Below are 24,185 nucleotides of genomic sequence, written 5' to 3' on the forward strand. Positions count from 1 at the left end.
AACTCAAAGGTTTGAAACTAATTTATGCTACAGGCAGCACATCTTGAATATAAAGCAAAAGAATGTTGCTGAACTTGCTGAACTGTTGTCAGTCACTTGTCTCAGCCTTGGTTTTAATACTTGACTCATATTCATGGACTTTTCCAATGAATCAAAAACTCTTTCTGGGCTCTATTTATGACAGAAAAAAATACCGTATTCCCCTGTGCCGAAAGTGAACTTTAGAATTTAATATCTAGTTTATCTGAAAGAATCAAACTATAATCATGTAAGTTCTCCAATTTAATTTACATATGTGAACATGTATTTAGAAATTTTAAACTATTGCTAAGAAATTTCTAAGGGAGTGATGTCAGCAGCATGGCAAAGGGAAACACTTCCTTTATCTTTCCCTTCAATCTTAACCAGTAAAACCTCCACAACTTAACAAGGATGCCTCTGCCAACACACCAGTATACCAGAGAATTTGACACATCTGTACATCAAGAGGTGGGTAGACTGGAACACAGGAGGCAAAACTGAGGAAACAACGAAGGCAGTGCCTACAATCCTGGCCTTCTTGTTGTGGCTGGTGCCAGAGAACAGGTGCCAGCAGGGGAGGTGGTGCAAGCAGTTCCAGCCCCTAGCCATAGCAGTGTCTGGGGCAGCAGGCGGCATTGGCAGTGGAGCCTGAGACCCTCACCCCAGCTGCCCGCCACGCTGGCTGTCTACCTGCCCCGCTCCGTGCAGTGGTGGAGCCTTGCAACACTGGGCACAGGAGACATGCTCACGTGCTCCTGTCTTTCCCCTACGTTTCCCCTCTCCTATGGCAGCACAGCCTTTGACGTAAGAAATCCCAGATGCAGTGGAAGAGCCCACCATCCCTGTGCCCCAGGCAACAATTCAGCAACGGGGGCAGCAGGAAGACACCAAAAACCCCTGGAGGCAAAAGAAGCTATAAAGAGGGCACGTGGGCAACACCTCTGACAGAAGCGGTGGAGGATGCAAAGTGTGGCCTCAAACTCAGGCGGTTCAGTAAGAGAAACCCGAATCATCTGCTATAGCGACCCCTATTGGAAGGCAGAAGAGAGGCCTCACTTGAAAAGGCACCTCTGATAAAGGACTACTATCCAAAATATACAGAGAATCCTTAAACTCAATATGAAAAAAAGAAAACAATGAATAAGAGCCAAAGACCTTAACAGATGCCTCACCAAAGAAGATGCACAGATGGCAAATAAGCATATGAAAAGATGCTCCGTATCACACATCCTCAGGGAAACACAAATTGGAACAGCAGTGAGTTGTAACTCTCTGGCCATTAGAATGGCCACATCCAGAACGACATCAAATGCTAGCAAGGGTGTGGAGCCATCGGAACTCTCCTTCATTGTCCACACCTATAAAATGTACAACACCAAGAAAAAATCCTAAGGCAAACCGTAGAGCTGGAGTGATTGTGATGTCCATTAATCAGTTAGAAAAAAATACACCACCCTGGTGGAGTCTGTTGACAGAGCGGAGGCTGTGCACGTGTGGGGCCGGGAGTTAATGGGACAACCTTGTACATTCCTCACAATTTTGCTATGAAACTGAAGACATAAAATCTTAATAAGGCTATAAAAGTTGTTAATTGATTTATCGTTAAGATACAACTTTGTGTTTTTATTGGACAGTTGCATGTAAGTAATCTATTCACACATTTTTACTGTTGTCCTAAGGTATTGTATATTTTAAGATTTTAAGAGACCGTTATATAAGGATATTAATATTTTCCATGTTTACGAAGAGTCTGTTTTCCCATGTGTTGTATTGATTTTTTCATTTTTAATATATACGTAATTTAATGTTTTATATATGGTCTTTATCTCCCTTTGATTTTGTGTTTGGAAACATACTCATTTTCTATGACTGCCTCACAGATTTTCCCCCACTTTAGTGTCTTATTAAAACAAACATTTTGTATCTGATACTTTCTATTGTCAGGAACCTGGATGTGGCTTAGATGGGTCTTCTGGCTCTGAGTCTCACAAAGCTGAGGTTAAGGTGCCAGCCAAGATGGCAGTCCTCTCCCGGTCAACTGGGAGAAGATCTTCTTGCAAGATCATCCAGGTGACTGTTGGCAGTTCCTCCTGTTGTTTGACTGAGCTCCTCAGTTTCTCACTGTCTGGAGCCCTCCCATAGGACAGCTCCCAGCAGGTCAGCTGCTGTCATTGGAGGAAGCAGGCGGAGGACAGGAGTGAGCGAGAGATGGATGGCAAGTGATACTGAGTCACAGTGTTTTGGGGACTTGATCTCTCATCACGTCTGTTCATTGTTCTGCTTAGGAGCAACGTGAAGTATAGTCCCCATCCTAGAGTCCACACACCCAGCCCAGGCAGCAGCAGTCACTGAGAGCTGTTCTAGAAGCTGTCACATAGAGCTCTCACAGTCTTATAGCACTGATTTTCTCTGTATTTGTATAGCATTATTTTTTGACTTTTCGGTTTTCCCTTAGATTTTAAAATTTAATTTGTCGCATATTTTTGCTAAGCTGTCTTAGTATGAGCATAAAATATACACTTTGTACATGTACTCAAATATATCCAGTAATGGAATAAGCTTTAATAATCACTGTTGGAAAATGAAGCTTTTCCTATTAACTGGACCCAGTATACTACATGCTTTTCCTTTTGCTTTTTTTGTGCAATGCTGTATATTCTTTTTTTTTAATTATTCAAATGAATTTATCACATCTGTAGTTGTATAATGATCATAACAATCTGATTCCACAGGACTTCCATCCCACAGCCCAAGCACATCCCCCCACCCACCAAACTGTCACCTCCAGAGACCATAAGTTTTTCAATGTCTGTGAGTCAGCATCTGTTCTGCAAAGAAGTTCAGTCTGTCCTTTTTTCAGATTCCACATGTCAGTGAAAGCATTTGATGTTGGTGTCTCATTGTATGGCTGACTTCACTTAGCATGAAAATTTATAGGTCCATCCATGTTGCTAAGAATGCTGGTATTTCGTTCTTTTTGATGGATGAGTAATATTCCATTGTGTATATGTACCACATCTTCTGGATCCACTCCTCTGTCGATGGACATTTAGGTTGTTTCCATGTCTTGGCTATTGCAAAGAGTGCTGCAGTGAACATTGGAGTACATGTGTCTTTGCGAGTCGTGGTTTTCTCTGGATGGATGCCCAGGAGTGGGATTGCTGGATCAAATGGTAGTTCTATGTTTAGTTTTCTGAGGCATCTCCATACTGCATTCCACAGTGGTTGCACCAATTTACAATCCCACCAACAGTGTACTTGGGTTCCTTTTTCTCCACACCCTCTCTAGCACTTATTGTTTGTAGACTTTTGGATGACGGCCTTTCTGGATGGTGTAAGGAATGCTGTGTATTCTAATTCAGGAAGTTTATTTTTATTTGTTGTTAAAATTGCTAGTGGAAATATCAACACCGAGTGGAGGCAAGTTTAATTATGGTTTTTGCTTTATTGAAATCTTTCAGATATACTTTACACATATCCCATTGAAGTTTTATAACTGTTAGTGTCAGAATTAGTCAAGCTGTAGAAGCCTGGAAGGGTGATTATTTTTTAACTACACATGACTGCGAAAGCCAAAATTTAAGGTGATTACATTGGACAAAAGAAATAGATTTAAAGCTATAATATCGTTATTACACATACAATATTTTTAAGTTAAGACTATATGACACCTCCTAGTTTTATTAAATATTTGAATGAAGAATATACATGTAAAAGCAATTTTAAATAACAGTGCTTCTCAACTCTCCTAACACAGATATAGATAGTTTGAGTATTCATTTCTAATTATCTACAGAAAGAAGGCATTGTTTTAAACTATCATAATTGGACCATTTTCCCCATTAAATTTGGTGAATACAGTGTTATAAGAACATGTGTCATTCATCTGTTTTTATGATTTTTTATTTCAGCCACTTGGTTTAAGTCCTGCATCCTGGAGAATATTTTCCCTTGTCAATAAAACACTTCACTGAATAATCTCAAAATCATATTCTTTATGATGTTTAAAAAACTATAAAATTGTTGTACATAACTATGATGCTTAATTTATACAGTTTTAAAAAATAAACTCTTGCCATGATATATTGTTTATCAATTTTACTAAAAGTACCCTCCTGTTTATCCCATGATAAAATACTCTTTTGACCTAAATATTTAGCAAAACCAGCTCAAGGCTTCAGGACCAAGAGACATCGTCTCATCAGCATATAAGAATTCATAAAGGAGATGCCAAGACATTAGGCTCTCTGTACCATTCCTCTCCTAGCTCACTTTGGTCAGATAGATAGAGTAGGTGTACTCAGGAATCATGGATCTTTGACTTTCAAAATGTCATTCTAAAGGGAATTAGTGAATGGATATGCAGTGTAGTTTATGAAGATGTTCAAACCTAGTCTTTGGAAAATTGTTTCTTGTTTATGTGTATTATCCTCAAATGAAAAAAAAAAAAAAAGAGTAAGAAGAAATAGAATTGTTGTCTTTAGCCAAGGGTATATCCTTCGACATTCTGTTATTTAGTAATAGTTTGTGGTTTAGTTATTTAGTAATAGTTTTGCAGACTTAACATTTTGGTGAACTTATAGGTTAACAGAATTTTTCTTTTTAAAGCTGATGTTAAACTCTGTATATTTTATTCTAGGGAAAGCTAAAAGAATTCACCCAAAAGAAAAGGTGACATTTCCATTTTGTACAGTCTGCTAAAAATGCCACACCAGCTAGAGTTTTAATCCATGTCGGTGAGTTATGCACAGATTGATTTTAAATGTAGCATTTTATTGCTATTGAAAGAAAAAAAATAGTTTTGCCTTCAAAATAAGATTAAATAGATATGTAATGGAATTTTAGTTATAGAGTTGAATTTTTACACATATTTGTTGGTTATGCTGTATGAAATTTCCTTTCTGTGTTCACTGTCTGCTTAAAATATCAGCTATAAACACCCTGAAGGGCAGGTGCTGAAATGGCAGATTGAGACTTAATTCCATCTGCATAAAAGGTTAGCACCACATTGCAATGCTGAACATAACCTTAAAAATCCATAATTTAAACTGTTTCTAGACTATTTCATCCTTAACGGTGATTGATTAAAATATATTCTATCAAGTTAAACATTTGCTATCGGCCATCATCTTATTTTCATAAAATAATTAATCACACACTGCATAGTTGTCATAATTTCATAAGTTCAGAGTAAATAAATATATTTTTGTATAAATCCTCACCGTAAATGAAAAAAGTAGTTTTCTTGTTATTAATTCTACTTGTACAAAATAAGTTGAGTAAATAAATATATTTTTGTGTAAATCCTCACAGTAAATGAAAAAAAGTAGTTTCTTTATTATTAATTCTACTTGTACAAAATGTATTTATCCTTATAAGTTGTTCTAAAAACCTACAAATATTGAAAATGATAGTGAAAAAGGCATAAAAATTTACCTCAAATGGGACGGCTTCACATATTTTAACTGTATATATATTCTCAGATTGGGTAACCCTTGTAGACACTTAGATTCTTCATTGCATAATATCTTCTGTTTTAGAGGTGTAGGTAATATAAGACAAGTTTATTAGAAATACTGTGAAATTTAGTCTCATACTTCCCCAAGATCATCTGCCATTCTGTGTAATACTAAGTTAATTTCTCAGTATTGGTATTCATAACTTTTGCTTAAGTATGTTCTACTAAGTTCACTTGTGATGAACATCCCTCGGATTTTGGAGCCAATCCTATTCCATCCATTCCTTCCCACACACAAAAAAATGCAACAAACAAAAAACCAAAAAAAAAATATACTTTTCATAACCAATTTTCTATACCGTTTTGTTTTCTCCTCTCTTGTCTTTTCGTATTACATTTTTTTGTCCATACAGACGAAAGCACACACTTCCAAACTCTTTGAGCAAATTTCCATAGTTTACTCATTAATGTATCCATCTTTGAAGCAAAAAAAAAAAAAAATTATTTCCAGTAGCTACATGAATTGTTGAAAAACGTATTCCCTTATGTCAAAAATTACCCTTTGAGGAGTCCCTGCCATGGTGCAGTGGGTTTAGGAATCTGACTGCAGCGGCTTGGTGTGAGTTCAATCCCCGGCCCAGCAGACTGAGTAAAAGGATCCAGAGTTGCTGCAGCTGTGGTGTAGGTTGCAGCTGTGGCTGGCATTCAGTCCATGGCCTGGCAACTTCCATATGCCATGGATGTGGCCATAAAATTTAAAAAAATATATATCCTTTACACCTCTAGTAATTACACCTTATACATTTAATTAAAATGTATGTAAAATGATTCAAAATATATGTATTACTGAATTCATAATAATTGGATTTAGATTGTTTACAATTTTTTGATGATTATTTTAAAGCAGAAGGATAGGATAATATCATGATATATAGTGTAAAGCAGAACTGTAATCCTACACAAAATTGCTAATTAATTAAATCAGTTATATACTCAATATAACTATTATCCCTTGAAATCAGTTTAAGTTTCAATTAGGAAAAGGAACAGTTTCCTTCAAGACAGTTGTTAAGGAAATTAAAACATTTAATATATTAACTAGTATCTTTAGAGATGCAAAAATATCTCGAAAATTGTTAATGGCAGTGTTTTACATAATTAAAGATGTTCAAACACCAACATCAGCAACAAGTCCGTTAACATGATATTCAAATTTCTAGTAGTATTTTATTATTTAGCATTCTGGCAGTGTTTCTTCCAGAATTAACTTCTTAGTAATTATAAAAAGCAGTCAGAGTAATGGATGCCCTCTTGCCCCGTTTCACTCCTGTGCTATCACTCACTCATCCTGTGCACTTCTGAGCACTGGCATCATAGCTTGCATTCATCTCTGAGAGGCCAAAGGCGAAGAGAGAGTGACTGTGAGCATTGTAGTATACTTCCAAGTTAAACTTATTTATTAAATTTCGTAATGGCAAAATGCCAATACATTGTCCTGAAGACTCTCGTCTGAAATAACGCAACCTGAACTTGTTTTGTGTTATTGATCAAACACGTACAGACTCCCAAATAATACACTGGCCTATCAAACACTCAGTGACTAATAAACATTACTGGATTGCATTGTTATGACGTGGCTCTGATCGTTGAGGAATCTGATAATAATTAAGGACAAAACAGAGCAAATCTATTGGCAAACAAATAGCAAGACCCAATAATGTGGCCGAGACCTAAGAAAAGAGTGCAGATTTGGAAGACCAAACACATGATGTCTATGACGTTAGCCTCTTGAAGTCGTGTCCCAGCCCAGTACTATCACAGGGATGGACATAAACAGGTTCCCCCGTATCGTGGTGGGGCTGTAAACGAACCCCAAATGAGTGAGTCACACTCCCAAACTAGCAGTTGACTTGTCTGGCTGGGTGCTTGTGGATTGGCGGAGGTGGAGAGGAGCCTCTGAGCTCAGTATAGCTCAGGTGGGCTTTGCTGGTCTCTGCTTCGCATCTTCACATTTCACAGCTGAAGATGAGGGTGTAGCTCCTTGTATGAGACAGGCTTAACCACAAGAAACTCAGCTAATTCATGTCATGATAAAATTTCTGTTTGGACAGTAAACATTTCATATGTTCATTGGCCAAAATAAGTCACATAGTTGGGTCTGAGATTGAGGGAAAATGTATGTTGTATATTGGGAGGCACAGTAAATCACTTAGCAAATGTATGTTTACACTTTTCTTGTAGGAGAAAGAGAAATTAATGAGATCAATAAAGCAATCTACTATATCCTCACTGCCCCTTCTCAAACATAAAAGGTAAGAGTGAACACTATTGAAAATATGAGGCAAAATCTCCTTGCCCTGAATATTGTCAAGTAAAATAAAAGAATTAATGATTTATTCAGTCTTCCTTGTATGAAATCAATTTCAGGGCAGTTGCCCTAGTTGATGAGAAAATTTTTTCTTTATAAATAGAGGTTTACCTAACAATTTTGAAAGAAATAATCCTTTAGTCGACTCTGTGATTCAGGGGAAAATTACCAGTGTATAAAACCAATATAGAAATACTTTAGGAGATCTTTCTAATAGAGGAGAAATAGAATGTCACAATATGAGATACAGGTCAATCTTAACTTCATTAAATGTCCAATAAGTAGACAATATGTGTCACTGATACGATGTAACATGGAGCAGCTAATACCATCTGAGCCTAATCAAGTTTCTAGAGCTAGTTTTCATTTACCAAAGAGAGAGTAAGAACTAATTAAATGACAGTACAAGTAAGCAAATAGAACACTGAAGAATATGACATTTTCCAAGATAACTTGCACAAATTTTATTAGTTAATAATATATACAGAAATTTGGATGCATTTGCTCCAAATTAAAGGAGACATGGTTTTGGACATAATTCAAATGTTTGTATATCTTTTTATCATTATAATACATAGTAATAGTTCATTATGTGTAGCTACCAATAGAGTGACACATTTTTCCCAAATTTATTGAGATGTAATTGACAGTAAAATTTTGTATGAAGTATACAGCATGATAATTTGATATGCGTATGTGATTTTAAGAATTTTCAAAATTCCCAAATACAATTTCAGTGAAATTGGCCATGTTAGACATAAAAACTAATTGTTTCATATAAAGGGAAAATTCCTAATCTAGACCTCATTAGTAGAAGATGCAAACTAGCTGAGTTAATGAGATACTGTATGCTTCAATTATTAAAATAAAGCAATAAGTCTATATATTTTAAATGCTTTAGTATTTGAGTGTTTGTGAGGATAGGAGAAGTTTTTTCTTAAGTATTTCTTATTTTTTCATCTCCTGTTTTCTTGGCAGTTCCCTTAACTGTAGGTATGGATAAAAAATTAATCTATGTATTTAGTTTTCTTTTTTGTTCAATTTTATTCTGCATGAATAGTCTAAAGTGTAGCAATTCCAAACCCCATTTGTCCAGATTAGCAAGGGATCTATTATTTACCTCTATTCCTTAATCTGTTGTGAATTTTTACATCCAATAGAGTAGCCTTAATGGTTCTTACTGGCCATCACTGGGCCTAAATTTGTCTCTGGATTCCATACCCTATGCCTGGAATCCTGGCAGCTGTAGAGGTTGTGCCATGTCTTTTTTTTTTTTTTTTTTTTTTTTTTTTTTGTCTTTTTGCTATTTCTTTGGGCCGCTCCCGTGGCATATGGAGGTTCCCAGGCTAGGGGTCCAATCGGAGCTGTAGCCACCGGCCTACGCCAGAGCCACAGCAACGCTGGATCCGAGCCGCGTCTGCAACCTACACCACAGCTCACGGCAACGCCGGATCATTAACCCACTGAGCAAGGGCAGGGACCGAACCCGCAACCTCATGGTTCCTAGTCGGATTCGTTAACCACTGCGCCACGACGGGAACTCCCTCTTATTTTTTTTTTGTTTTTTTTTTTTTGTGCCATGTCTTGATACCAAAGCTATTAACATCCTGACCAAGAAAAAGCAGATACTTTGGTATTTTTGCTCAGAAATTTAAGTTCCTTTTATTTGTTTTTATTTCCTCCTGTATTCTGTTACTACCCATCTGTAGCTTCATCTAATAATGGGCATTTAAAAATATGCATGTCTTCAAAACGTTTTTTTAATCATCATGGTGTGATATATGTTATCAAACACAATTTTTTTTTTTTTTTTTTTGTCTATTCCGGGGCCGCACCCACAGCATATGGAGGTTCCCAGGTTAGGGGACTAATCCGAGCTGTAGCTGCCGGCCTATGCCACAGCCACTGCAACGCCAGATCCGGAGCCACGTCCGCAACCTATACCACAGCTCACAGCAACGCCAGATCCTTAACCCACTGCGCGCGTGAGGCCAGGGATAGAACCTGCAACCTCATGGTTCCTAGTCAGATTTGTGAACCACTGAGCCGCGATGGGAACTCCATCAAACACAATTTCTAAAAACTTCATGTTATATTTCTGAAATTATCTTCTTTAGACAGTATCATGTAGGAATCTACTCAGCTTCAGGTAAGTATATCCAATTTATAGGAAAAAGGTAACAAAAGTTTACAAATATGCTTTTTCAGGAAAAAAAAAATACAAAATTAGGCAGCCCAAGTTGTCAGAAGTTCCGTAGATCCAACTCTTCTTAATCTCTCCTCCCACACCCTTTGCAGTAGCTCTGTTGTTAGAGTCAAGGAAGGGATTAAAGGGGCCTTGCCCAGGCAACTCCACTTAAAAGGCTTTCTTAGAAGTTTCACTGAAAGGCAGCTCAAATCTCATTACCAGCCCTTAAAACACTAGAAGAGAGAATAAAATACATTACGCACTTTCTGCCTGTTGTTTTGTTTTGTTTCATTTTAACTTGGGTTATTGTTGCCCTCAAAGACATAGACTGTGCCACCAAATAGAAGGAAAGAATGCAGGCTGTTAACAGTGTGTACCCTTGGCTTCAACATGAAGCCATCCACTCTTCTAATAATGGGGCCCAGAGAAATCGTTAAAAAAGAACTGTGTCTTCTTTATGTATTTGTCCTTCTAGTTTAGAGCGTGTGGTAACAAACTCATTCACTGACTGCCCCCCTGTGAAGGTAAACAGCCTTTTCCATTTTCTGTCTGCATTCAAGCCCTGTTGGAACAGTGGTAATTGCTACTTTTTTCATCAATTAATACCCACATTCATTTTAAGGGAAAAATGCATGAATTATGGGAATGTCCTGTTCTGTAGCAACAAAATTGGAGATGCCGGTGAGGGCGGGCAAGTCACAGATCTATTACTTTTTTGTTGTTGCTCCAAAAACCAAATAAAAGAGTCAATTTACTCCTTGTTAGAAATCTAGTAATAACAATAATTAATTTGATCAATTAAGATATTTGTAGGAGAAAGAATTTAGAAAACCTATTTTAAAAATGCCCTTCCCTTTAATTCCGAGTCTAACTTGAAGAAACGCTGTTCCCTCTGCACATGAAGTTTTGTAATAGATGCAGGGGTTGAAAGCAAACAAGTTTAAACTATGTCTTGATTGGGAACATAAATTAAGTTGTGGCTCTTGAAACAAGGATCATCAAACCTTCCTAAAATTTCATTGTAAAGGTTACATGAAGGCACTTTTTTATTTCAACGAAAAAGACACAACAGATTTACCAGCAGATAATTGAAATGTGCACGGTGAGATTGCTTATATAGGGAAGAAAGCTGTGTACAGCCGAAAAATAAATTCTAATTTTGTAATTCTACGATTTTGCAGGAATTATGTTTTAATGGAAAGAAATAGAAATGTGTTTTATAAGGACTGTCTCATCATCATGTGAGCTTCTGCCCTAAAAATATGATAGCTGGCATTGGCTCTGATGCCGTGGTGGTTATGATGGTGGTGGTGTCAGGGAAAATCTTAATGTGGTCATGGCGAGGAGGCAGACATAGCCCAGATTTTCTCACCGAGGAGAAATAATTGTAGATTTTTTCTGTGCCAATTTTATCAAGTTAAGAAGGTTTATTTTTAGTATTGGTTTCCAAGAGTTTTTATAAAACATATAGGTCAGACTTTTCCAACGGCTTATTGATTTTTCTTTCTCTCTTTTTTGAAGCTAACCGTATAAGGTTTCTCTTTAAGGTTAGGGATGTGGTCAGTCATATATGAAAAGTGGGTGTTTCAGTTGGTTTGTTTATTTTTCTTTTTGTTTTCTTTCCTTTTTGGCTAAATACCCTGGCGTGGCTGGAATGAACTCAAATTAGGTTCCCTTTTGGTTAGTTACAGAAACCAGGCAAAGTGAGTGCTTTAGTGTTCTATATCTTCCTGTGTTTAGAAAACCTGCTTATAGTCCGGGCATTTTTTTTCCCAGGAGAATAAATATCATGACATTCACGTGAGGCCATCAGTGCCTGGGGTTTGGGGATGTACCGTGGTTTAGACTTGCATTTACATTTCTTTCTATCCAATTTTTTTTAATTCCACTTTGTAGTAATTTTGAATTTTCTCATTTTTCTGGATGTATCTCTGTGTTGTCTAATACCTTGAGATTTATTGATCCACTTTTAAAATGATGTTATCATTTTCTTTAGACTGTTGGGTCTGCTTTTTTCTGTATTTTGTTCTGCATTTTAGTTTATTTGTACCTTCTGTTTTTCCATAATAAAATGTAATCTGTCGTATTACTTGGAGTCCCAATCATCAAATCTCCATTATTATCTTCATTTTACTTATTTTTGCACTTATATTTCAAAGTTACTCATTCTGTTTCTTGTTCCTTTCTACTTTAGGAGACTGTGTTTCTCATTGGTTCATTTTATTTTTTACGTGTACTAGTTGTGGTGGAAAGAAGAATGATCTTCCCAGAGATATCGTCATCCTTGTCTTTGGTATCTCTGAAATGTTCCCTTACTGGGCAGAGGAATTTGTAGACACAACTGAAGGTAAAAACCTTGCGATGGGGAGATTATCCTGGATTACACAGGCGACTACAACATAATCATATGAAGCCTTAAGAGTTAAAGAGAAAAGCAGAAGAGAGAGTCAGAGAGATGTGACCTGAGGTGTTGACCTGCTGTTGCCGATTTCGAAGATGGAAAATGGAGGGTTCAAGCCAAGGTGTGTAGTCAGCCCCTAGAAGCTAGAAAAGGGAAGGCGACAGATTCTCCCCTAAAGCTTCCCTGAAGACACATAGCCCTGCTGACACAGTTTTAGCACGGAGATGCTTGTGTCAGACTTCTCATCTACAGAGCTATAAAGTAATAAATTCATGCTGTTTTACGTCACTAAGCAGTGACTTCAGTGATTGGCTGTGGCTCAGTAGAAAACTGACACATTGATAAATATGCATAATTTCCCAAAGTTCTTCCAAATCCTTCTCCAGCCATCACCTAGTGCTTTCTAGTGTGCCATATTTTCAAAGACTTTTATTTTTTAAATTTATTTTACTGAATTATAGTTGATTAACAGTGTTGTGTTAATTTCTACTGTACAGCAAAGAGACCCCATTATACGTATGCATGTATTCTTTTTCATATTCATTTTCGTTGTGGTTTATCATAGGATATTGAACGTAGTTCCCTGTGCTGTACAGTAGGACCTGGCTGTTTATCCATTCTGTATACAATAGTTTGCATCTGCTGACCCCAAACTCCCAATCCTTCCCTCCTCCCCTCCCCTTTGGCAACCACAAGTCTGTTCTTTATGTCTGTGAATCGTTTCTGTTTTGTAGATAGGTTCATTTGTGTCATACTTTAGATTCCACATATGAGTAATATCATACATTATTTGTCATTCTCTTTCTGACTGACTTCACCTGTATGATAATCTCTGGGTCCATCCATGATGCTGCAAAATAGTATTATTTCATTCTTTTTTATAGGTGAGTAGTATTCCATTGTATATACACATATTTTTTATCCATCCATCTGTCTGTGGACACTTAGGTTGTTTCCATGTCTTGGTTATTATGGATAATGCTGCTGCGAACATAAAGGTGCATGTATACAATTGCTTCCTAGTTGCCTTTTATTTTCTCTTCATCCTGAAGGCTGTACAAAATGTTGTCTTTTAAGACATAATGAAGATTTTGAAATTATCATAATGTGTTACTTATTTTACTTTATTACATAATCTGTTACTTATTTTGAAATTATCATAATGTGATCAGAATTCATGGTCTGAGTTCTTTTAATCTTAACAGAATTTTAGTTTGTAACTAATTCATGGTCAGTTTTTAAAACTGTTACATGATGGAGTTCCCGTCGTGGTGCCGTGGTTAACGAATCTGACTAGGAATCATGAGGTTGCGGGTTCGATCCCTGGCCTTGCTCAGTGGGTTAAGGATCCGGCATTGCCATGAGCTGTGGTGTAGGTCGCAGATGTGGCTCGGATCCCGCGTTGCTGTGGCTGTAACCAGTGGCTACAGCTCCGATTAGACCCTTAGCCTGGGAACCTCCATATGCAGCAGGAGCGGCCCTAGAAAAGGCAAAAAGACAAAAAATAAATAAAAAATAAAACTGTTACATGATACATTAAAAACAATTACTTTTTGCTTATTTCATCTGCCTCATCTGGTTTTTCAGATTTTGTTCTGTGTTCCAGTTAGAATGATAAAATTTTTCTCGAATTGTATAGAGAGGAGTAGTTGGTGGTGCTGTGTCTCAGGCTGTGCCTTCTAGAAGAGCTGAAGGGGCACCTTCAAGGCAAGGGGGGAAGATGTACACATGGTATGGTATACATATATAAAAAGAAATGGTATTTTTTAAAAAAGCTTTATGCTTTCATTGTGATCATCGTGCTATGCAGCTCAATAGATTAGCATGCTCACTAGTTACCTACTGACTCTTCATTCTTATTCTGAAGAGTTCTGCCCCACCTACAAGAACAAACCACCTTCGTTTTTCCCATGGATGCCTCAAAGTGTTAAGGCAGCCAACTGTCGATATGAATCCATCCTCTTTGGAAGCGTGGAAGTTCACTGTATTGCTACAATTTATAATCTAAACTAAATATTTCATATCTTTATAGACAAAAAACAAATAAAGCAAAATAGTCATTGTAGCATAAAGTTTCTACAAATAATTTTTACTTAATCATCCTTGTACTCATTGAAAGAACTTTTCTTGAGGGGGAAAAAAAAGGATATTTTATTTTAGTAAGGACGCCTGGTAGAATACTTCATAGATTTAAAGAGATATTAAATTTTTATTTTGAAAAATTTTGAAAACATTACCACCATATTATTATACAGTTACAAAATAGAACATCTATTGTGCGTTTTCAAGTAGTATTAAAAAGGAATATTGGAATAAAGCTCTCTGGAGTGGTCTGTTGTGGTGGCCTTAGGTGGCCTTGGTTTACCTGCTGTAGAGTATGCTATTTAGTCTGGCATTTTGCTTCTTAATTGAAATAGATTTGGGAAAGTAGCCTCTCTGATGCTCAAGACATTATAAATACATTTGTCCTCAGACAATAGGTGACTTTATCCTGGATATTAGTCATCCACGTTCCAGAGTTAATGAGAAAAATGATGGTTTTCAAGAGATTGAGTTAAAAAAAAGTTTAAAAATACTATGTTGAAAACATTTGCAGTGTATAATCTTTGTAATTTCTAAGACTCACAGCCCTCTTCCTTCTGAGGGACTTTTTTTTTGTGTGCTTTCTGTCTAAATCTGTATGGTTATGGTAACTTTTATTGTGTGATTGACTAGAGATGGATCCTAGTTAAAGCCAATGGCATACTGACAAGTATGTAAAAGGATGCCACCTTATCACTTAGACAGCCACCATCCAATACAACAGAAGTTTCTATGACGATGAAAATATACTGTAATCTGTACTGTTCAGTGTGGTAGCCACTAGCCACGGGTGGCTACATAGCACTGGGAATGTTGCTATTTTGACTGAGGAATGAATTTTTAATATAACTTAATCCAGTTTAAATTTATAAAATTGCATGTGGCTGGCACCTGCCACATCAGACAGCCAAGTGAAATATTAGAATATTTTGGTTTGTTCACTCAGGTATGCCAATTGCCTAAAAAAATGTCTGGCACACTGTAAACCCTCACAAACAATTGTTGAGTAAGTGAAGGCAAGGGTCATATTCCAGTGTATTTCAATAAAGACAGTTGTCTCTTCCTTCTAACCTGAATTTTTTTTTTTTTTTTTTTTTTTTTTGTCTTTTTGTCTTTCACCTTTTTAGGGCCGCTCCCACAGCATATGGAAGTTCCCAGGCTATGGGTCGAATTGGAGCTGTAGCCACCGGCCTACGACACAGCCACAGCAACGGGGGGGGGGGATCTGATCCGCGTCTGTGACCTACACCACAGCTCATGGCAATGCCAGATCCTTAACCCATTGAGCGAGGCCAGGGATTGAACCCGCAACCTCATGATTCCTAGTCAGATTCGTTTCCTCTGCGCCATGATGGGAACGCCTAACCTGAAAATTTCTAATGCTTTTATTGTATTTATTATTTAGGTGTATGTTCTGAACTATTTTGAGAATTTCAAATATTTATTTGTTGCCTTCTCTCTTACCATGTGATGTACGACTGTACCGGTGTGTTTGTCTGTGCATGAAAGTATAATGTGAATTTATACTTGTGTTTCAGAACTGAAAAGCTCATCTCTACTATTACACACAATCCTCTGTGCAATTTGGGATTAAACACATTTATTAACAGGCTGTCATTCACAATGTTTGTCAAGAAAAGAAACAAAGTAAGTAGATCCCTATTATAAATTATCTCTGTGAAATTTAATGCACATATATTCAGAAACACACACACCTATCTATGACCTGTTAATGTATTTTATTCATTCCTCAGTAGTACTTTTTTTTTTTTTCTTTTACTGGTAAAAGTGTTAGTAGATTGGTATTTATTTACACTATTTTCATGGAAAATTTTGTATTGGGTATTATTAACATTCTTTTAAAAGATTTAAATCTCCCCTGTTGTCTGCCTCACATATAGTTGATTTTGTATTTTTTTTTTTAGTTATTTATTTTTTTTTATTTTCCCACTGTACAGCAAGGGGATCAAGTTATCCTTACATGTATACATTACAATTACATTTTTTCCCCCACCCTTTCTTCTGTTGCAACATGAGTATCTAGACAAGGTTCTCAATGCTATTCAGCAGGATCTCCTTGTAAATCTATTCTAAGTTGTGTCTGATAAACCCAAGCTCCCGATCCCTCCCACTCCCTCCCCCTCCCATCAGGCAGCCACAAGTCTCTTCTCCAAGTCCATGATTTTCTTTTCTGAGGAGATGTTCATTTGTGCTGGATATTAGATTCCAGTTATAAGTGATATCATATGGTATTTGTCTTTGTCTTTCTGGCTCATTTCACTCAGTATGAGATTCTCTAGTTCCATCCATGTTGCTGCAAATGGCATTATGTCATTTTTTTTTATGGCTGAGTAGTATTCCATTGTGTATATATACCACCTCTTCCGAATCCAATCATCTGTCGATGGACATTTGGGTTGTTTCCATGTCCTGGCTATTGTGAATAGTGCTGCAATGAACATGCGGGTGCATGTGTCTCTTTTAAGTAGAGTTTTGTCCGGATAGATGCCCAAGAGTGGGATTGCGGGGTCATATGGAAGTTCTATGTATAGATTTCTAAGGTATCTCCAAACTGTTCTCCATTGTGGCTGTACCAGTTTACATTCCCACCAACAGTGCAGGAGGGTTCCCTTTTCTCCACAGCCCCTACAGCACTTGTTATTTGTGGACTTCTTAATGATGGCCATTCTGACTGGTGTGAGGTGGTATCTCATGTTAGTTTTGATTTGCATTTCTCTTATACTCAGCGATGTTGAGCATTTTTTCATGTGTTTGCTGGCCATCTGTATATCTTCTTTGGAGAAATGTCTATTCAGGTCTTTTGCCCGTTTTCCCTTTGATTGATTGGCTTTTTTGCTGTTGGGTTGTATAAGTTGCTTATATATTCCAGAGATTAAGCCCTTGTCAGTTGCATCATTTGAAACTGTTTTCTCCCATTCTGAAGGTTGTCTTTTTGTTTTCTTTTTGGTTTCCTTTGCTGGGCAAAAGCTTTTCAGTTTGATGAGGTCCCATGGGTTTATTTTTGCTCTAATTTCTATTGCTTTGGGAGACTGACCTGAAAAAATATTCATGATGTTGATGTCAGAGAGTGTTTTGCCTGTGTTTTCTTCTAGGAGTTTGATGGTGTCCTGTTGTATATTTAAGGCTGTCAGCCCTTTTGATTTTATTTTTGTGCATGGTGTGAGGTTGTGTTCTAGTTTCATTGCTTTGCATGCAGCTGTCCAGGTTTCCCAGCAATGCTTGCGGAATAGACTTTCTTTTTCCCATTTGATGTTCTTGCCTCCCTTGTCAAAGATTAATTGACCATAGGTGTCAGGGTTTATTTCCAGGTTCTCTATTCTGTTCCATTGGTCTGTCTGTCTGTTTTGATACCAGTACCACACTGTTTTGATGACTGTGGCTTTGTAGTATTTCTTGAAGTCTGGGAGAGTTATGCCTCCTGCTTGGTTTTTGTTTCTCAGGATTGCTTTGGCGATTCTGGATCTTTTGTTGTTCCATATAAATGTTTGGATTGTTTGTTCTAGTTCTGTGAAAAATGTCATGGGTAATTTGATAGGGATTGCATTGAATCTGTAGATTGCTTTGGGAAGTATGGCCATTTTTACAATATTGATTTTCCCAATCCAGGAACATGGAATATCTTTCCATTTCTTTACATCTTCTTTGATTTCTTTGATTAAAGTTTTATAGTTCTCGGCATATAGGTCCTTTACCTCCTTGGTCAGGTGTATTCCGAGGTATTTGATTTTGTGAGGTGCAATTTTAAAAGGTATCGTATTTTTGTATTCCTTTTCTAATATTTCATTGCTGGTATACAGAAATGCGACTGACTTCTGAATGTTAATCTTATATCCTGCCACTTTGCTGAATTTATTAATCAGTTCAAGTAGTTTTGGGGTTGAGTCCTTAGGGTTTTCTATGTATAGTATCATGTCATCTGCATACACTGACAGTTTTATCTCTTCTCTTCCTATATGGATGCCTTTTATTTCTTTTGTTTGTCTAATTGCTGTGGCCAGGACTTCCAAAACTATGTTGAAGAGCAGTGGTGGGAGTGGGCATCCCTGTCTTGTTCCATATTTGAGTGAGAAGGCTTTCAGTTTTTCCCCATTGAGGATTATATTTGCTGTGGGTTTATCATAAATGGCTTTGATTATATTCAGGAATGTTCTCTCTATACCCACTTTGGCGAGGGTCTTGATCATGAATGGATGTTGGACTTTGTCAAATGCTTTTTCTGCGTCTATTGAGATGATCATTTGATTTTTGACTTTTTTTTTGTTAATGTGGTGTATGATGTTGATTGATTTGTGTATGTTGAACCATCCTTGTGAACCTGGGATGAACCCTACCTGGTCATGGTGTATAATTTTTTTGATATGTTGTTGGATTCGGTTGGCTAAGATTTTGTTGAGAATTTTTGCATCTATATTCATCAATGATATTGGCCGATAGTTTTCTTTTTTGGTGGTATCCTCAGTACTTCTAAGAGGTAATTGATACTCAACATTTTTCCCACAAAGGGCTGTTTTCCCACAGCCCTTTGTAAGCTCTCCCTTCCAACTCCCAACCCAACTCACCCCCAGAAACCACTGATCTGCACTCTATCATTATAAATTAGTTTGCATTTTAAAGAATTTTTTTGTGTGTGTGAAGGAAACCATATAGCATTATTATTTGAAGTCTGGCCTCTGTCATTCAATGAAAATATTTTGAGCTGCATCCCTGGATGTTGTTCATTCTTTTTTTTTATTCCTGGATGAAATTACATTGTATGGATATGCCCCCATTTGTTTATCCATGCACCTGTTAAGAGGTATATGTGTTGTTTTTAGCTTTCAGTTTTATTATAAATAAAGCTACTCGGAACAGAAGTGCAAATGTCTTTATATTAACAAATTTTCATTTCTCTGGGAAATGAACGATTAGATCAGATGTCAGCTGTTCTGTTTAACGTTTTAAGAAACTGTGAGATAGTTAAGCTGTTCCTTCATATCCTCAAAAATCCACAACATATATCATTGGGTATAATACTTAGTAGGTGTTTAATAAATGGAGATTAAAAGAAAGAGTAAATAAATAAATGTGTACCTGTTGTTTTTAAGGCAAGTTTAGGTTATTCTGACTGTGAGCTGATTTCCAAACAAGTTTCGTAAATAAAGAAATGGACTAAAAACCTGATAGCAGTTGTCCCTGGAGGTTGGTAGAAAGGAAAGAGAAAGTTGATGCTGGTTAGAATTTGGAATTAGAAAACCGCACTTAGATATCTTTTGGGAGTAGTGCTCTGACCGCATTCCTGATGTTTCCTTTGGTTGAGAAGAAATTTCATAATAAAGAACTACCTGCTCTGATAGGTACATTTGGGGGACACATGGAGGATATTTTCAGTTTACCTCTTTCCTTTTTCTCCTTGGAACCATGCTGTTTGCAGCAAACACATATTCCACTTGGTTCCTTCATGTGCGGGTGTGAGGGGCAGGCTGTGATTTTTGAGGTAATTTGGTATTTTAGGACACTTTGTCATTGAATGTGCATTCTGAGGCCTGAGGTTCGGCAACTCTTGGCCGTGATTTCCAGTTCAGATTTAAGAATATTACAGTTGATATTTCTATTGTCCGTATGACTTTTCGGGTTGGTTTGTTTTGTATTGCTTGTGACTGCTTCAGGATTGAGGTGCAAAACAATAAAGTTGTACATTGGCCCTCCGTAATATTCATTAAATCCTTCAAACTTTGCAGTGAAAGGGAGAAGATATTAAGACAATAAGTCAGTCTTCTTACAGGAAGCAAACATTCTGTAAGGTACCTCTTTGAATAATGATAAGGCTATATGGAATAAATCAGATTCCTTTAGTTAAAAATATTAACATAAATGTTGATTATCATCTATAAAAGCTTGGCCTTTACATCAAATCTTGGTTTAACTTGTATACATCTTTAAATATCATTACTTACTTTTTCTAGGTTTTTAATAATTCAAATATACTATAATCATTTTTCCAAATAAAGGTGTTTCTGTGATAAACTTGCGTTCTCTTGAAATTACAGTTCTGGTGGGGACGAAACAAAGACAGAAAAAAGTATGGCAGTGGTAAAAATGCAGGACAAATATTTCAGCATGTTAGTTTCACATCTGGCTGGTATTATGATGGCAACAGATTTGTTAAGGCAAATGCTTTCCTGACAAGCTATTTAATTAGAATTACAATCGTCTTCCCAGAAATGATCCTGAAAGTAAATTGTCTACTGTAAATGGATGAAAATAAATAGTTTGTATCTCCCCAAATCTCCTGAAATAAAAGAGCTGAAGACAAAGAGTCTTATAAATACTGTAATTTTCAAAATGGAAATGTGGAGGGCACAGTTAATATTAGATAACAGTAAGTGTTGCGGTGATTGGAAGTAGTGCGGGTACTTTTTTTTCTTTTACACTTTTTTTCCCCCAAGATTGATGAGGATGACAAAGTGATAGCTTCTGTCACAAACATTACTAAGCAGGTACTCTATTTTAAAAACCTCTATTTCAGTGAAAAATAAAAGTGATGACATTTTTTTCATTAAAGGTAATGTAGCACAATATAAGACTATTTAAGAAACCCTTAATAGTTTTAAATCCTGATACCTATAGTTGCTCTCAGGGTAACCTTGGAAAACTCTTCAGCCTCCTGCAAGGCCATTTCCTGGTCTCTAAATTATAGACTTTTTTTCCCCCTCATAAGGTATCTGTGAGGATCACAAAGTGTAACACCATTTAAAATAACATCTAGAAAAGTGTGGAATGTACATAAAGAAAATATATATTTAAACACAGTGTGTAATCCTGGATTTTGTTTTTATGGAAAGAAATTTAATTTGGCTTGCCAAGGGCCTTTAGGTTTGCAAGTTAAAAGAGATTCAGTGATACTCATCAAATGAGAATATTCGTGGAGTAAAGAATCATGGAACCTTAGAAATGCAAAGGACACTATGTGTCGTCTTTGCCTAAATGCCCTTGTCATTATAATCTTTTCGTTTTCTTTTTTTTTAGGGCTGCACCTGCGGCATATGGAAGTTCCCAGGCTAGGGGTCGAATTGGAGCTGCGGCCGCTGTCCTACACCACAGCCACAGCAACGCTGGATCCGAGCCATGTCTCTGACCTACACCACAGCTCATGGCAACATCGGATCCTTAACCCACTGAGCAAGGCCAGGGATGGAAACCGCATCCTCATGCATACTAGTTGGGTTCCTTACCGCTGAGCCACAATGGGAATGCCTGATTATACTCTTTTTTATAATATAACTGCTAGGAGAGAATTATCCCTTGTGGCTAAAGTTTTTATGTATTCATGTCAATATATTATTGAGAACCATAGAATTTTAGATGTTATTTATATATCATTTGCATATTCCTCTATTTTAAGATCATATTTAGGTATCAAGTACATCGTGAAACCATTAAAAACATACATTAAAAATTATGAGTGAAAAAAGTAGATACCATAGTATTTCTTCCCCACATATCACTGGATCGGTTTGTCAAGCACACTGGCTGGGGAGACTCCTAGATGGTGTAGATACTTTCAACGTATTTCTTTGGCCTTGATGAGAAAGAGCTAAATGGGGTATATAATGTAGCTCAGATTATATGTAAGGATGGTCAGAGATGCATTTTAGGTTTTGCCTTTTCTTTTGTTGTGTGTAATTTTAATATGCTAAATATGGAGATGCATTTAATTATCTTCATTTTTATTATTAGACCATTTGAAAAGCATAGGTCTATGTTAACTATCCGTGACTATTTAAACAACACGTATTTATGGTTTCAGATTTTAAGTGTCTGGTAGAGTTTTAAATGTTACGCTTGCCTGACAGATGATCATCACAATTCTCTCGGATAATGTTATAAAAAAAGTAAACGTTTTAAAATAAATGAACAGCAAAAATGCAAGGATTTATGTGTGAAATTTAAAATATGTTATTTTTCCTCAGATTTTGAAAAAAGCTTTATGTTATAGATTTATTTATACCATGCATACTTAAGAAAGAGACATTTTAGAATTGGCCAATAAAATATCTCTAAACCTTGAAGCTTCAAAAATTTTCTTTTTCTTATTCATTAATGTAAAAACCCAATGGTATGATTTCTAAGAATTAGTTCTAGATATTTTGTTCTGTTTCCCTTGCTTAGGTTTAGTAACATATAAATTAACAAATCTTTTCATTTTCAGTGTCCCTAAGTTTGTCTCATCTTTGCTTTATAAAGTTAGGCTTTAGGGCAGTTTTCCCCTCTGTAAATGATGCTACCTGCAAACAAGAAAAGATGTTTTCTGACTCACCAGAGGAGTCCCATTAGGTTTAGGGGACCATTCTTTGCATAAGAAATATAAACTAGAGTTTTGTTGTGCTGTATATAATTGGGAGTTGCAATGCTGTGCTATGGTGGAACAAATTTTAAATTTTAGATTCATATTTTAAATGAAATTTGTTAATTCTAAATCAATTTTTACCTAGTATACTTTCAGCAAAATGTGGGTATATACAAAAGATATTTGGATATAATAACAAAGGGGAAAACACAGCTTCTTATTTCTAAGTGAACAAAACTAGAGTTTGTATGTATCTGTGCTTTGGCTGTAATGACTGCGAGGGGCGTGGCGTAGAGTCCCGTTCTGCTGTGGAATTTCTTTTTCAGTATCTGGTGTACATGGTAACCATGTACCACCTTTGCTATAATGAAGGGTGAATGTGACCAGGGAAATTCAAAAGCTGGGGGTATAAAACATTGATGTCAGAACACAAAGCAGAGGACACATTTCTTTACGGTGGGAAACTGAAGGTACAGAGTTGAGAAGCAGCCCCTTGGCAAGGAAATCTTTTAAATGCTTCTGAATTTTGAGAATTAATGAGGGAAGATCAGGAGATGGAAACTTTGCAAAAGGTAGAATTGTTGTCAGTTACAAAAATTGACCAGTTTTCACCCTGGTTGCTGTTCCAGAAATCTGTAGTACTGCAAGGGAATTTCTTTTCATATCAAGAGTAGAGCTATCTCTATAATGAGCAAGGCAGATACAGTTTAAAACACACACAATAGTAGATTTCACTGTACATTGTCTAAATCAAATGAAATATGTAGACACAGAACATGCTGTACAAGGATAGGACAGCATATCAGAACTTTACAGAGACAATTATGTCGTAAGAGTCGTAATAAGCTTTGAAGAAATCACTGGAAATTGTATTTGGGCTTTTTGGTGAAGTTTTATATTCTAGGAAAAAACATCTTTTCCCCTCTGTCTCTTGACTGCAATAGGAATTTGTAGCAAGTTTATGCGTTAAAAGGAACTGCAGTAACTGATTGTTTTAGGGGAACCAGCAATAAATAATCAGAAATGTTGAATAGTTTACTCACAAAAGACGGAAGAGACCTTCAACCAAGTGAAAAATCATGTTACATGTATCATGGAGATGTTAGGATTAAGGAACAATGAAGACAATAAAAAATAAGAAATTGTCATTATACAGAGTAAATACTGGATATAGGTACTAAATAAATAGCTAAAAATTTATCCGTGCAAAAATCCATGCCTCTGTCTAAAAAATTTAGCAATAGAAGAAAGATATTAAGTACCTTTTTTGAAATTATAAATTATCTAAAGGACACAGAAGGAGTTATTTTATTTTAAGGA

General features: G+C 36.5%; 1 long non-coding RNA gene across 5 annotated transcripts in view; it reads left to right on the forward strand.

Annotated features, from left to right (window-relative positions):
* The window catches only part of LOC102167499 (uncharacterized), a 320,434-nt gene that overhangs the window by 175,424 nt on the left and 120,825 nt on the right, over window positions 1-24,185 (forward strand). The window contains exons 4-8 of one of the 5 annotated variants that reach the window (XR_014817277.1): window positions 1,966-2,091; window positions 4,661-4,757; window positions 7,721-7,791; window positions 12,276-12,557; window positions 16,057-16,165. The exons of 1 other annotated variant lie outside the window; for it this stretch is intronic. This is a non-coding gene — a long non-coding RNA (uncharacterized LOC102167499). Of the gene's footprint in view, window positions 1-1,965; window positions 2,092-4,660; window positions 4,758-7,720; window positions 7,792-12,229; window positions 12,558-16,056; window positions 16,166-24,185 lie in introns of all 5 variants that reach the window. 3 more of the 5 variants (XR_014817275.1, XR_014817274.1, XR_014817276.1) reach the window with 3 other exon arrangements.

The sequence above is a fragment of the Sus scrofa genome, chromosome 10 (assembly GCF_054392235.1).
Source record: "Sus scrofa isolate SSC_HxYL_T2T_F1_AM1 chromosome 10, Sscrofa_HxYL_maternal_Yorkshire_Landrace_v2.0, whole genome shotgun sequence".
NCBI classification, from domain to species: Eukaryota; Metazoa; Chordata; class Mammalia; order Artiodactyla; family Suidae; genus Sus; species Sus scrofa.